Source organism: Corvus kubaryi, unplaced genomic scaffold (genome assembly GCF_017639235.1).
Source record: "Corvus kubaryi isolate FWS band 111438036 unplaced genomic scaffold, C.kubaryi_AGA036_p1.0 37354, whole genome shotgun sequence".
NCBI lineage: Eukaryota > Metazoa > Chordata > Aves > Passeriformes > Corvidae > Corvus > Corvus kubaryi.
Genome location: NW_024581116.1, coordinates 16562864 through 16578102, shown reverse-complemented (window position 1 = coordinate 16578102; position 15239 = coordinate 16562864).

Here is a 15239-nt window from a genome sequence, read left to right as displayed (position 1 = left end):
ATAATCAATGGTAAGGTTGTCAGAGCCTATCTCAGAGTTCATGGCAAACAACAATCATGATATGAATCAGTGACAAAGAACAGTATATGTAGTACACAGGGAGCTCCAGAAACACAAAACCCCTAAATCACATACTCAAGAGCTGAAAACCAGAGCATATTGACAACTCTACTATAGGAAGTTCCATGTACAAATTCAACTCAACTGTGAATTTAAAGTGCATTGTAATTACAAATTTTTGGTCAAAAAATATTTATCAAGTGCTTAACATTTATCAAGTTATAGATAAATGCTTAACATTTATCAAGTTATAGAAAAGACCGCAGGGAGGCAATTAAGAGTGTTTTTAACCAGGTATTTTTTACTTACTATCCTGTGGATATAACTGTTAATTTCAGTGAAAATGAACTAGATGCAAAATAAAAAATATTTGAATATTTGTGCCATCCATGAAAAAGAAGAGACGGTTCTACTTCAGCCAGAATTGTGAGCAGACAACAATATACAAACCAGAATCAAAACTTCTCAGTTTCAGGTGCATCTTTATACAGCTTCAGAAACTTCACCTCAAAACACAAATAGGGTAACAGCCTTTAAAAAGCCTGTCTCAGGGAGATAATGGAACAGAGGAGATGCATGAATGATGGAACAGTGGAGACACATACAACAGGCTAGACACAAGGCTATTTCTCTCTTGGACTCTGAAAATCATGGGTCTTCCTAAAGTAGAACTTGGATCTAAATTATTTAAAAACACTTGCCAATGAAGTTTTGCTGGATTTATATGAATGAGCAAAAATAGTCCACATATGCTTATGTCCAGTTCAAGTAATAAATGGACAAATGAACATGTCAGAGCACATAAAGAATTGTACAAAGATCCTCAGCAACACAACTGTCACAGTTGTGTCCAGCATCTTGGAGAGCAGTTACATTTAACTGCATCTTACCTTGCACCTAAAAAATGTAGGTTAAGTTCTCTAGTGTTCAAAGAAACTACCAGAAAATGACTGACTGGTGTTTTATCACATTTTATTTCCTGTTTATTTAGAGGGACTGTCATTACAGAAATGAAAATAGCAATATAAACCTTCAATAAAAATAAACATAAAAATAAAAATGAAAAACATCAGTGCAAGGAATGGAAAGCTTTGATAATTGCAACATGAACTTTTTCTAGATGAATCCCTTTACTGCCCAGACTTTGTGAAAACAGCCTTATGGTAATACAAGAGTGGTATATATTTATCATGTGTTAGAAAGAGGATAAAATAGATCTATTTGTCTCAATCAAACACTATGAATTGTATCAGACTACAGTAGTACACAGTTGTGTGTACACACTGACACACAGGCAGATGAGCTTTACCTTTTGTTAAGTAACTTCATTGTCAGAAATTACAGAATTTCTCATAGCAAGAAAATATAATTGTCCTCTCTGGCTGTGCAATTACTTCGTCACATTCAAGAAGTATACCAAAATAAAGCAATAACAGAAGAGGTCTAGATTATTTTCAGAATTTCTTTATTTATAAAGCAGAAGGGCTTTTAACCACATTTAAACAAACGGTGTCTTTTAAACAAGTATACATGAAATGAGTCTAGTTTACAGTAGCTTACAGTTTCCCTCAACATTGTGGGAATACACAGATAAGACAGTGTGTCCAAAGCCACCTAATGGAAGTGAAGTCAGCAATTCTTATCCCCTAGTACATGCAGTAGATTCTGACCAAGATTCAAGCATTTGGTTGTTTCATTTTCTGACGTCCATGGGACTGATTCATGTGCTTTGTCTGAAGGTTGTGAATATGGCACAATGGAAGAGCCATTGCTACTCATTCCTACTCTTGCTGGTGGGCTTATGGCCAAGCCTCAAAGGCCCCTTCTCTTTTTTGCTCCAGTTTTCTGAGTTCCTGTGACGTCTTGATTTTTTGCAGTGACAGTCACAGTAAGAGTCATGGAGGAAAGCCCTCAACTCCTCTGCCTGTGCTGCAGGTTGCTATAGTTAGGGCAGGGAAGCGGGTTTCAGACATTTCAGCTCAATAGCACTGGGCTCCAAAGGAGTTTTCCACCTTCTGGGCAGGTGTTCCAGCCACTGAACTGCAGTATGAGAAACAGGGATTGTATTTTCCTCTTATCTAAAAATAAAGCTTACTGAGGTGATGCCTTGAAGTGGCTACCTGAAAACAGAGGCTAGACAAGATTAAGAGAATAAAAGTAGGTATTTATTTGAAGGGCCTTCAAAGGTACACCTTGGGAGTCAAAAGCCTCCGTGGGGCTCCGCCCAAGATGGATGCTGGGTCACAGGTTCTTCACACTTTTATGAGTTTGGTCCATTTGCAGATCAGGGTTAATTATCCAATTATAATTTCAGTTAATGATGTAATTACCCCAAGTTTGCTCCTCCTCTCAAAGGCTTTAGTTTGCATATTTTGGGGCCTGGGACAACAAGGTGTCCTTGAAGTGCAAACCTAGAGAGGTCTGTTATGCCTAACCAGCATGAGAGAGCAGTAGCTAACAGGCCACAAGAAACTTCAGAGTTACACACTAGGCAGTACAGGATTTGAAAAATATAAAAGTTAAAACCTAAGGCATCAGAGGGCACTCTGAATTGCTCCTCAAAGGCAAAGCTTCTGCAAAAATAGCACAGTGTAGCTGATTTGAGGTACATAACGAGGATGTGCACCTTACCTATAGGCAGCCTAATCTGAGCATTGCAAAAGGGGGAAAAGTGCCTATCGTGAAGTATTGCAAATCCTTTAGGGGTACTAAGGATACTGTACAGTATCAGACCGGGGGTCAGTCTACAGTCACACTTGACATGCTAGTCAGAGTGATGTGGCTGGAGAGGAATGTTAACTTGGGTAACTGTTACGAATTAGATGTGAGGGGTTAAGATAAGTCCCTGCCTTTTGCCCAGGCCTCTGGCAGCAGGCAGTAGCTCTATCTCAAATTCTTTAATAATGGCTGATTCAGTCTATTATAGAATGGATTATTTATTTAATAGACACAAAACTAAGAGACATAAGACTTAAAACAGACTATTCCTGCACAGGAATAAGACAAAAAGAGGAAACTGTGTGTATTATACACACAGGGTTAAAGGTACCATTAAATTTACAGCTAGCTAAGAAATAGTATAACTTAGGATCCAGTGTTTCTTACCACCAAATTGTTGAAGGGGCACACATCGAAATCCTTTCCCTCAATTTCCAGAAAAGTGACCATGAAGTTGCGTCCAAGCTTCGGGGGGAAATCATCTCGCATGTTCCCAGGGAGTGTGTAAGAGACTTCTGCCTCTGTGATAAACTGTAGTACTTTTCTAGTGTAAAAACACACCTTTTGGTCACCTATCTTTTTTATCTCTTCCCACATCTGTTAAGCTGGCAGACCTTTTGGCACCAGAAGATGATACCCGCTGGGCCTTGCCTGCCTGGATTATCTTTCCTCTCTGCACTGGCCACCTGTGGTGGGGAGAGAGGTGATATGCCCTGCCACAGTAGTGCAAATCAAGGCAGTGAATTCCCCATTTCTGCCTCACAGCCCCATTGCTGTTTGTGTTTCATATTCAGTGCATTAGACCATGAAGTAGAACAACAAAAATCATCTCACGCCAGTTGTGTACGCCACCTTCTTAGGCCAGTAAAACTCCATTATTGTTAATGTAGGCTTTCACATTAATGATTGGGCCTGCAGGATTTATTGTAGTGCTACAACCTACAATATTTTGATGAAGATTTACTTGATGCTTCTACAACTGTACTATATAATCAGCTAACTCACATTTCCACATGGAGCCATTAAAACTATATGTATGTCCTACACAGAGAGTAAACAAGTTTCAAAAGCTTGTTTCTTCTTCTTAAGGCCAGGTCTGTGAGTGACCTTCTTGCACTTCAGTTCCATGGAGATCACACACTGCAGCTCCTGCTTTAGATCAAACCTGAAGAAGAGGGGAGTTAAGCTTACCTGCTCTGTGAATAGAAAATACTTCTATTCACTGTAATTACTCTTGGTCAGAAAACATCCCTTGCACTTTTCCATTTTTCCTTGTCTTTGCTTACCACATAAAGGGTTGATTTTCCCTCTCCAGTAGCCTGTATCGCTGAAAAAAGTGTATTTGCTACAGGGCATTAGGAAATATATTCCCAGATTTGTAAGCATTCATTTTTGTTTGCTTGGAATGAAAGCACAAGAACAAATACAGCTAGATTAAAATGAAAAGCATTGCTACAAAGCAGAAAGCACATATAGTGTTTTTTCTTTAATAGAAGATATACCTTCAGCAGGAGGCCTGATGGGATTGCTTTAGGCAATAGCCTCAACTAGTTTCACTAACTATTTCACTGGAACTTTTATCTTAATAGGGCTTCAGTCTTTGTATGTAATACTTATACACTGAACCTTGGCTTTCAGTGCTGCTAACTTTTAGTAGAAAGGAACAAGATTAAAAATCATACCTGGTAAAGTCACAGTATGATGGGTTTCCTTCAGTAATTATCTTCTAAAGGAAAATATAAAACCCTAGAAAACATTTTGGGTGTCCGTTGTATCAGATAACATTATTTGGACTGTTCCAGTCATTGTTTTTTCAAAAAACTGGGAGTCTCTCATATCATTCAGTTCCAGAATGGATAAGATAAATTGCTGCTGCTTCTCTGCAGCTGGCCTGGGGACTGCAGGAGCTGGGAGGAAACTGGCTGGGTCTACAAACTGTGGGAAATATTCAACTTTGTGAGATGGCTCTGTTTCCAGGCAAGTGATGACATGTCATGTGGAGGAGACTCCTCATCTCATTCACTTTTTAGATCTTAGTTAGCACCATGTGAACGTCCCCACTTCAGCCCTTGTGGTAAAACCATGTCCATATGCATGGTGGCTTTTTGTCTGCCTGTAAGATGAGACAATTTTAAAATTTAACAGAAGAAGTACTACTCCAGAAAATAACTTCTGTTCTCAGTGGCTGCATCATACACTTTCTTTTGTTTACTATAACAACCTAAAGCTTAGTAGGTGTTCTCACTAAAAGCATGACCATTTGTGATATTTTGGTACACTTTTAGAGATAAAATTTCATATTAGTTCTGATTTGATTCCCTTACCTTAACCTCAAACTTTATTAAAAATATAAACAAGGGTTTAGGAAAATATTAGAGATGAAATCAGAGAGCTGATACTAGTTTAATGAGGTGGCAGTAACATGCATCCTCTAATTATCTAAGGAGAACAGAAGAGTAAATTTTTACCCAATGTTTTCCAACATGAAATGTCTACAAACAGTATTAATTTAAGTTAGTAAAATATTTTATTTCCCAAAATAGGGTCTTGAGCAGTAACTGTAAAATTAATTGCAAACATCTCATCTGTTGTAAGTGTTACAATTACTCCATTCGCTACGATTTTTTTATAGCACCCCTGTCCCATTACTGCTCTATTGCACTTTTCTAAACTTGATTTAGAAAAATAAAGAAAAAAATTTGCTGCAGAAAATATTAAGATAGCTAATTTAAGAAACAGAACAGCTTTTCATTAGCCGTCATATGACTGGTATTCATGACTTACTGGTAATTATATCAGAGATAATACATTGCAGTTAGAAAATTTTCTAATTGGCTTTAATAAGAAAGAATAGACAAAGCGGATGAAAAGAACTGAAAAGAATGCTATTGGTATCATTAGCTAAAATGAACAAGAGCCTCCCAACTATCTGCTCAGTTATCTTAAACATCTCCAATTGTAAGAACTCAGATCAATTAAAAGTGCCCCAAGTTTGAGTACCTATTGCTCACAGCTAACAGTACATTTCAGTGTCTCATGCTCTACCAGTGAGGAGGTGCACAAAAAAAAATGGGAGGAAACTTGGCCGGGAAGGCACATTCCATACTAAAGAATGTCATGCCCAGTATATTCATTGGGGAGAGTTTGCTAGGAGCCACCAATTGCTCTTGATGGACAGACTGGGCACTGATTAGTGGGGTGGTGAGAAATTGCATTGTGCATCACTTATTTCTCCTGGGTTTTATTTCTCTCTCTCTGTCTCTCTGCCTCTCTTTCATTGTTGTTATTATTATTATTATTATTGCTATTATTGTGGTGGTTACTTTTGAAATTTACTTCTGTAAGTTTACTTCTGTAAGTTCTTAACTTACAGGTTTTACCTTTTTTTTTGATTCTTCTTCCGATCCCACAGGGTGAGGGTGGAGGGAAGTGGCAGAATGAGTGAACAAGCAGCTGTGTGGTGCTCAGTTACTGGCTGGGGTTAAACCATGATAACGAGCAGCAATTGCAGTCACCTCAAATCTTGTGTTTGGAGCACCCATGTAGGCATTAAGTGCATTGAGATCCTGAGCAGGTCAGAAGTTTGTGATAGATCTGCTTAGGCTTCTTCTTATAACAACCTCTCTAAAGCAATTTTTTCTTAGAACAAGAGTAGGATCACTAATGACAGAAATCTCCAATTGATGAAATGTAAACAGAACAAAGCAGAAAGATTTCTGCACAGTTCTTCCCCTGGCCCACAGTGTCCTTGCTTCTGGCTCTCTCTGCAAAGTCGAGTGTATGCCACTTACCCTTGCACAACCCTCCCTGCAGTTCCTGGATCCCTGCTGTGGCTCTTTGCTTCTGCGCCCTGCCGCCTCTGCCACCTTCTCCCTCTCCAAACAGGTTCATTTTCTTCCCATTGCTCCCCAGGCTCCAGAAGAGCCATGTGACAGCTTCTTCTGAGAGGACTACAATATGAATTTAAACAGAGGAGACAGCTGTGGTCACACCTGGCCACACCACTCATTTCACTTAATTTAAATTCACCTTTCCAAAACTGCAGGAGGAAGGCACCAAGCTGTACAGAAGGCCTGGGGGGAGTGGAGTGGTTGAAACCCTCCCACTGTAGCTGAGTAGATCTGTGAAAGAGAAGGCACAAGGAAAGAGGACAAGTAAAACAGGTGTATTTAAGACTCCACAATAAAAGATGTGGAATTCCCACTTTCTGGTCCCTGTGGGTAGTATTTTTTCTGTTTTAGTTCAGTGTGGATATGGCAGACAGGACAGTGCTTGCTGCACTGCATGCTCCTGGCTTGCAGGCTGTCTTCCCTTATGAGAAGTGACTGTGTGAGGTGAGACACTCCAAGAAGCTTGGGAGCTGACTCCTGCCCTTGGAGCAATCTTCCTGTTGCAGCTGCAGCAAGGAGCTGGCAGTCTGTGGGTCCAGCAGAGAGGATGCTGGCAGTGACAGGAGCAGAAAGCCAGGTCACAGGAATGAAGGAAGAAAAGCTTTCTATGGAACAGGGACGCTGTTGGGAAGGTTGATGCACCTCTGAAAGAGACTGTATTTCATTCAAAGGCATTCAGGATTGAGTTAAGAGCTACCAAAGTGCCAAAAATGCCTTCTGGTCTTTAAAGCATTCAAAGGCATCTTACATTTCTGGCTAAAGACCTTCTTATCTGTAAAAATGCCTTCTGCACCCGTGTGCAAGAAAAGTACCTGAAACCTTGTGGATAAGTTTCTTCCAGGCAGCTTTGACTGTCCTGCTGGTAAGTCAATTTGAGTGTGTAATAAAACTTTAGGCTCAAGGCTGTCTCTGTAGCATCTTCTGTTACTATTCCTCTATTAATTATAGTTTTTATCTATATCTTGTAGATGCTTGAACCAGCTGGACTACTTAAGAGATCTCAGGAGTAACCCATAAAATTGGCTTGATTTCACTTTTGGGACTTGCAGGTATGTTGACCTTTATCTGTAGGAAGCAAAGGGATCAAGAGGTGAGATAGTTCCACAGGAAAGCTGGGAGAGTGGAGATCCCGCTTTGAGGTACAACCTTGCACTTCATTAACATTGGTTCTGCAAACCAACTGAATGGGAAAACCTTTTTTGGAAAATTCTTCTCCCTCTAATTAATTCCTCTCCCAAGAAATGTTACTAAGGATTTCCTTCAGTTGTGAATTTAGAGGACAGTGATTCTATTTGGTTTTGCCATTCCTCACAGATTTTAATAAAAATGCAGTCCTCCAAATCCCCAAGCCTGGCTTTCAAGCCTTTCTGTTGGTCACCTTGTCCTTCTCCCACTGCCACAGGAGAGATAGAATAAACAGTAACTTGTAGTTGACCTGTATATTGGGCTTAATAACCGGAAAGATTTGAGTTCTTGGCCTGCTTGGTTATTTTACAGTCCCTTACTCTCCAACTCCACCCTTTCTAACCCTTAACTTCCATCCTGGTAGAGAAGTCACTGGTGGTCTGGGAAACTTGGGCAGGAAGTTCTGTGGGTTCCTGCTGCTCCCAGTGACCCTTCTGGACTATCACTGGTGAAAATCCCTGAGCATCCCCTGGTTTCCATCTTTGTGCATCTCTCTGACTACCAGCACCCTTCTCCCAGTCAGGATTCTCACCACCTTCTTTCCTGGTCCTCTTTCTTCTCTCCAAAACCGCTTTTTCACTTTGGAAACCCTAGTGTTTCGGCCTTCTTTTTTTATGGGCATCCTGAGCGCAGGGTTCTCCCAATCTAGTTTATATGCAGAAGCATGATCATTATTCTAGTTGCTGGTCCTGACGTGTCTCTTTTGTACCCAGAGGGCTTGAGACATTTCACTGCTATTTAGTCCAAGTTTTGGGAAAAATTAGAGCCAACTTGTATTAGTTGCAGTTAGCAAGCAGCAGGCTTCAGCTTGAAGCCTCAAAAGTGCAATTTTGGACTTTTGCTGAAACACACACACATACACCCAGTTATCTGGCACCTATTGCCCTTCACAGTTTAAGATATTTTTCACTTGTGACGCCCATGTATATTCACCCTTTTTCAGTGAGAGAGTTCTCCAGCATGGATCAGGTTTGTGCAGTTAGTTCTGCCATGTCACAAGATAGTGAAAAGGCTCCTGCTCCCTAACCTGGACTTTCTTCCCCACTTCTGCTAAACTCCTATATCTTTAAAACACAATTCAAAGCATTATGCTTGCTGCATTCCATTTCCTCTCTTCTTCCCATTTAATTTGCTAGTTCAAAATAGATTGCTATAAAATTATACTACTTGTATGTTTTGTAATGATCTCTTCTCAGGTAATGAAAAGTAGGGGTAAGCTCTGTCAAGTGAGTCATAAGATAATACCAGGCAATTCTGTGCCTGAACACAATTGCTCAATCCAAGTGCTGATACAGATCAAAGTACTACACAGATTCTTTCCCGAATAGCTGTGAGAAGAGACATTTAGATTTCATTTCTGACCCTCCCAGGTTCTTACTTCTATTAGAAAAAGACTTAATCAGATGCCTCTTCAGTAGAAGGGGAGGGGTGCTTAAGTGATTTATTGCGTCTTTTAGGAGAAAGGATGTACTTAGGAGGCTTACAATTTTTAAAAAGGGTCATTTAAGATTTGCAATAAATGTAAGTATTATTTAGAGTGGTGATAATTCTCTTGAATTTCATCTGAATGCAATCACCAATTTATTGAGTGCTGAATGTCTAGGAAATAAGCTGGTAAACAGGTAATTAAATGCCTAACTGCATGGGCACAAAAAGCTAAAAAATGAGCTAAAGGCATTATTTTGTTTTATAAAGCACCTGTAAGAATGGGTAGCTCTTCCATTTTCTTTTAAGATCCTGGGTAATATTACTTCACCTTTGCTTGCTTTCTTTACTTTCAGATTTCAAGATCAGTTGTTGTTTGAATCTTATTGCAATAGAAGACAGTGAGAGTTGTTAGCTAGAGAAGCTGCATAGCCTGAAACATCCCTTGTAGTATACCTAACCACAAAACAATGGGATGGAAATTTGCATACATTTTCATATATTTGAATAAATATATGGATAAACTATTACAAACACAGATTTCAGTTTAAATTGTGTTGCAACAGAACTACAGTTTGTCATTATTCTTTTCTTATTTCAAGTTTTCTTCATTAACCATAGCCTAGAATAGATTTAAAATAGTAGTAATAGAAATAACTCCTGAAAGAAAAAAGGAAGCAGCGTTTCTCCATATTGTTCACTTATATCTCACAGTAGGTTCTTCATATTTTCCTAACTAAGTATGAATTTTGCTTTTGTGAATAATCACATGGCTGTGGCTATAGCATAAAATTTCCACCTGACATGGTGAATGTAGATATGGAATTTTCCCCCAGTATTTCTGTTCCATAGTGCAGTAAAATTAAAGTACAGCTGGGACTGGGGAATATTTTTCTGACTGGTTTTAAACTTCTTATCTTCAGCCTTGTGGCTCTAGATATTGAGTTCATCCCTAGTACATACAGAATGACATTTTGGGGGACAGTTTGCTACTTGGCATCTTTGAACATTTGGACTTCAAGAAAAACCTCTAGAGGATTGATCAAAAACAGGTCAAGGCTCTTGTTTAAAAGCAAGCAGTAATTAGCTGGTGGAGACTTTCTAGGCAGAAGAATCTCATAGACTCAAATATTCCCGCAATGTGCCTTTCTTATCCCACAGTACTAAATTATAATTTATTACTTTTTAAGAAAGGTATTTCGAGGCCATTTCACTTTTTAAATAAATACGGTTGTACCTCAATCTCAGTGTTAGTTTCCAAGGCATCAAAGACATTGGAACTGAAGAATTTCTGTTTGCTCCATATCTGACATGGGTTTTCCTCACTTTATACACCTCTTTTCTGTGCTGAACTCATGGTCCTCCCTTTAAGCAAAACCCATGCCTTTCAAAAATCTAAAAGTACTTTGGGTAGCACAGAGTTTCTTATTATATCATAACAAAATGATGATCCCTGGTTTTGAATTTTTGCAGGAAAATAACAGAAAAATCCCTATGTAGACATGATAAACTGTTCCACTTATTAAGTGACAAATTCAGTGATGAGACTGAACACAACTTGAACAACTGTCCTTGTATTCAGCTTTGAAGACAAGATTCTGCAGAGCAAAGACATCAGAGAAATCATAGATTGCTTCAGACAAATAGTGCAGAGACTATTTCACTTCATAGCAATAGCATTGAACATACCCCTATTTACACTGAAATCTCAGGAGTCTGAAACGATCTTCACTGAATCCAATGGTTATTTTCTCCATTGATATATCTTGTTTAACTATTGCATTAAAGCCATATTTGGGCCACAGCAGCACTTAATAAATGCTCAGATCCTGTAAAACATATTGACTTTATCTGTATTTCCAAGTAGGGAGTCATGGAGTCCGAAGAAACTCCTATCTGTGTTAAATGCCGGCAAGACTGTCCTTGGGGTTGGGCTAAGACCAAGACAAAGCTCATTTCTGTATGGAAGCTTAAGGTGATCCCGTAGGGCACCTTCGAAGAGGATCTTTCTACAGTGTGAATGAGCCCAGACTCTAGAAAAGAGTTTTAGGTAACAGACTTTTCCTGTGGCTGCCATAATGGAGAAAAATATATGAAATCCCATTCCATTAATTCCAGTGCTTTATACCTCTTTGTGTAATTTTATTGAGAATATGGTATTCCTAATTAATGAAGGTGTTTTTCTTAGAGATGGTTCTTCTACATCCTGAAAACATTTACATAGCATATAATAAAATTATTCATGGTTTTTCATATGGAGATCATCTTCCTTAATGTTTTGGTCATAGGGGCCTTAACAAGCTCATTAACATGAAAACCAGTATCTGCCAGAGGGAAATGTTTGAGGTTCAGCATCCCAACCATTAATTCTGGAAAACATGACCCACTGGACAACCCAAAGTACTTTTGGGAATAACGCATGGAATTGCTTCAGGTTTGTACATAGCAGGGCACAATGGGGGCTTGAGCCTGATGAGCACTTCAGCATTGTAAGAGTATCCATACTTCAACAGCTGGAATTAAAGCAAGTAGTATGAAAACTGTGTCTGTGATAGCTCAATAAATACACACAAAGTTCAGAACACTAGTCAGGGCCAAATAACATAAACTCTGCTGCCTCTCAGTTATCAACGGGTTTTTATGCATCCTTTGTTACTACCTTGAAGAAAATGTAGCTATTAAACCAACACTGTGTCTTTTCTTCAATAATACAAACATTTGAGCCATATTTTTGTTTATTATAAGACCACTTAAACTTTTGTCATTGTGAAGGGATTGTAAGATGGGTGGTCATCAGAGTACTCCTGAAGGGCACTGGTATTTGCCAGAATCAGGTCCTTAATATTGAAATTTCATCTAAGCGTGAAAGCTGCAAATAGACAAAAAATTCTGTCACATGACACATATGCGAAAACATTTTCCAAGGCAATTTACATTCTCATGTCTTCTTTCCCAGATTGCATTATTAAAAAGGGAAATAGGAAATAGATATCTAGAATTAGATCTTTCACAGATGAAAATGCAAAGTTAATTGTGTGGTGTAAGGCATGCAGGGGTAGAAAGACACCATGACTTTAACAGCAGGCTAAAGGGATGCAAGGATTCCTGCTAGTTCAGGAAGCCTGAAGAGGACAAACAGACTGCAGTATCATCTGGGACCCTACTGTAAGCACCAGTACTTGCCACCTTAAAGCCGGGGGGGAAAATCTGCATTCCCTTCAGTACAAAAACAAATAAAACATTACAGCTTAATATGCATCTCCACTGGAAAATAGGTGGAAAACCTTGCATTCAGATGGTGTGGAGATGGATTGTAGCACAGACACTTCTGCCATAAAAATTTACACCTAGTCTTTTGCCACGACTGGCAGTCACAGACTAAGAGGCATCACCCAGCAAGGACTCTGCAAAAATTATTCCACCTGCTTTTTAAAAGCACAGAGGGTCTGAGAACTGATGTGACAGACTTTTAGGTTTGTGTTTGCTCTTTTTGCTGTGAGAAACTGACTCCATATATATATATTTAAATAGAATAAAATTATAATTTATTAATTTTTGTACTTGTCAGCTAATTTGTTCTTCTACATTTAAATATCTGATCTTCCCTGACTGCCATATCACACCACTAAGGAACATCAGTACATATTATAATTCCAGCATGTTTCTTTCTTTACTGAATTTAAATGCTACTTTTTCTGGACCTTCTAGGGATGCTTACACAACCACATGTATATGAACTTGTGCACTTGCTCATGTGTGTGTACTTAACTTGTGTCTATGACTCCAAAACATCCAAGACAGAATATTTGAAGCTGGTCTTCCTAGTTTCCTCTCTTATCCTTGCAACTATTTTATCTTTGTTGTGTCTGGGTTACAACTCCAGAGCTCTGCTGTGTGTCATATTTTGTTGGTTCCTCCTCTTGGAGTTCATGTGACATCACAAATATCAAGTCTGTGATGCATTCACCCAGACAGCTCTGAAACAGCCAAAGTTTGGGGTGGATGTATGAGGATGTTCATCATCCTCTCTGCAGCTACAGTTAGGCATTTGTAGAGTGAATGCAGGCAGAAGCAAGACAACATTTCCCTTTCCAACAGCACAATCAAAAAACACACCTGACATACCTGCAGAAAACAGAATGGAAAGGGTACAAGGTGTCTGAATCAGCCTCCTGGATTATTGAATCTTCTACCATAAATACTGTTTATCACTTCTATCATTCCAGAAAAATCCCTACCACAACATGTTATAAACTACTTAGAAGCTGCCTCATGAGCTTTTAAGCCAACCCCGTCACAGGGGCAGCAACCTCTGAGAAGGAGGCCAGCAGACAGGAGCAGAAATCTTGTCAGCTGTTTGACTTTAATCCACTGATGCTTTAGAGTCAAAACCCTAAACATGTAATTTTCCTTGCAAACAAACATTCAATATATAGTCAGCTCTCCATTATCCCTGGCAGATTATCCAGTTTGTTGATAAACAGTCCCACAACTGCAGACATCCACACTGGCTCTGTGCAGGCTCACCCAGGTCTGGCAGAGCTTATTAGCTTAAGCTCTGCAAAAATACTTCTGCACAGATTCCAGAGCCTGCTTTGGGTGCCTCCACATTGGGTTGCTGGAACCAGAGTGCTATGCAGACATCCAAATGGGTCCACAGGAAGCCAGCTCATGTCCAGCAAGGCTTCAGATTTTGCCAGCCCTACATTAACACCAGCTCATACAGGGGTTAAAAACACAGATAGTTGCCTGTAACTCACCCTTTTCCTGCTTGTTCCCATTAATTCATTAACATAGTTATTGTGAGTTCAGCCTTACTCCACAAGAAAGCTCCCAGAAGACTTTAGCCTTAGCCAGGGAATGCACTGAGCAACATCTAATTAACCCCAACCAAAAGCAGGTCCTGGGGACTGTGGTGAGGAGGGAGAGCCAGGGCCATGTTGCCAAGTAACTGTAGGAAGACAGTCCTGGAGCCGGTTCAGCTCCTTGCTCCCCTGCGTTCTTGTATTTCAAGCAGAGCACCAGAACTCCCTCTTTAGGAAATTTTAAATACAAACAAATTCAGTGTTCATGGTGTCCTTATCAAGTAGAGTGGATGATCGGATTTAAGGAGACCCTGGTGTCTTCAATTTGCAGGGAGATACGCACTGGAACATGACCAAAGTTAATAAATTATAAAATGCTTTGGTATAACTCAGGATGGGAAATATTACAGAAACATGATGCACTGCTATTTTCAATCCTCATGCTCTTTCAGGTTTTTCTGTTTGCTGAGATACCCCAAAAGCATGCTAATTATTGCACAGATGTGGGAATTTTTTTCACCACATTATATTGACATTATCAGCTCAGTTTATTTATTCATCCAAATGGCTGCCAGCTGCAGAGAGATCTGTGTTTTTATTACTCACCTATGCCAGGCTCAGACTGGTGGCTAAGGGGTGAAAGGTCCCACATTAGATTACTGATCCCTTGAGCCAGTCAGTCCTTCAGACCAAGCACTTTCTAATGCATATGTTGTACCACATAATCAACTCACTTTTCAAGGTGACACCGTCACAATTTTTAAAAAGAGAAGGGAAATAGCAAGAAGTTGATGTTCATAACCGCAGTAACCCGTTTGTCTAACACAGCAAGTTTAATTTCTGGGGTCACATCTCTCCTTCATTTCTAAAATTCACGCAAGCATGCCAGGTAAATGAAAATGTGAAGAAACATATGCAAGCTTCCTTCAATTTATAGGTGCATATGCAGATACATTTATACATATCTGTATATGCACACAAACATTTGCACATGCACCTTTGCAATGGAAATATTAGCATTTTCAGGAAGATTTTTGTTAAGTGATTTATGCTAACTGCTTAGGAAAAAATGATTCTACCAAACCTGGGAAAATAAAAACAAAGTTATTTATTCCAGGGTGGTCCCACTCAATCAAAATGCTTTGGTTTATTGAGC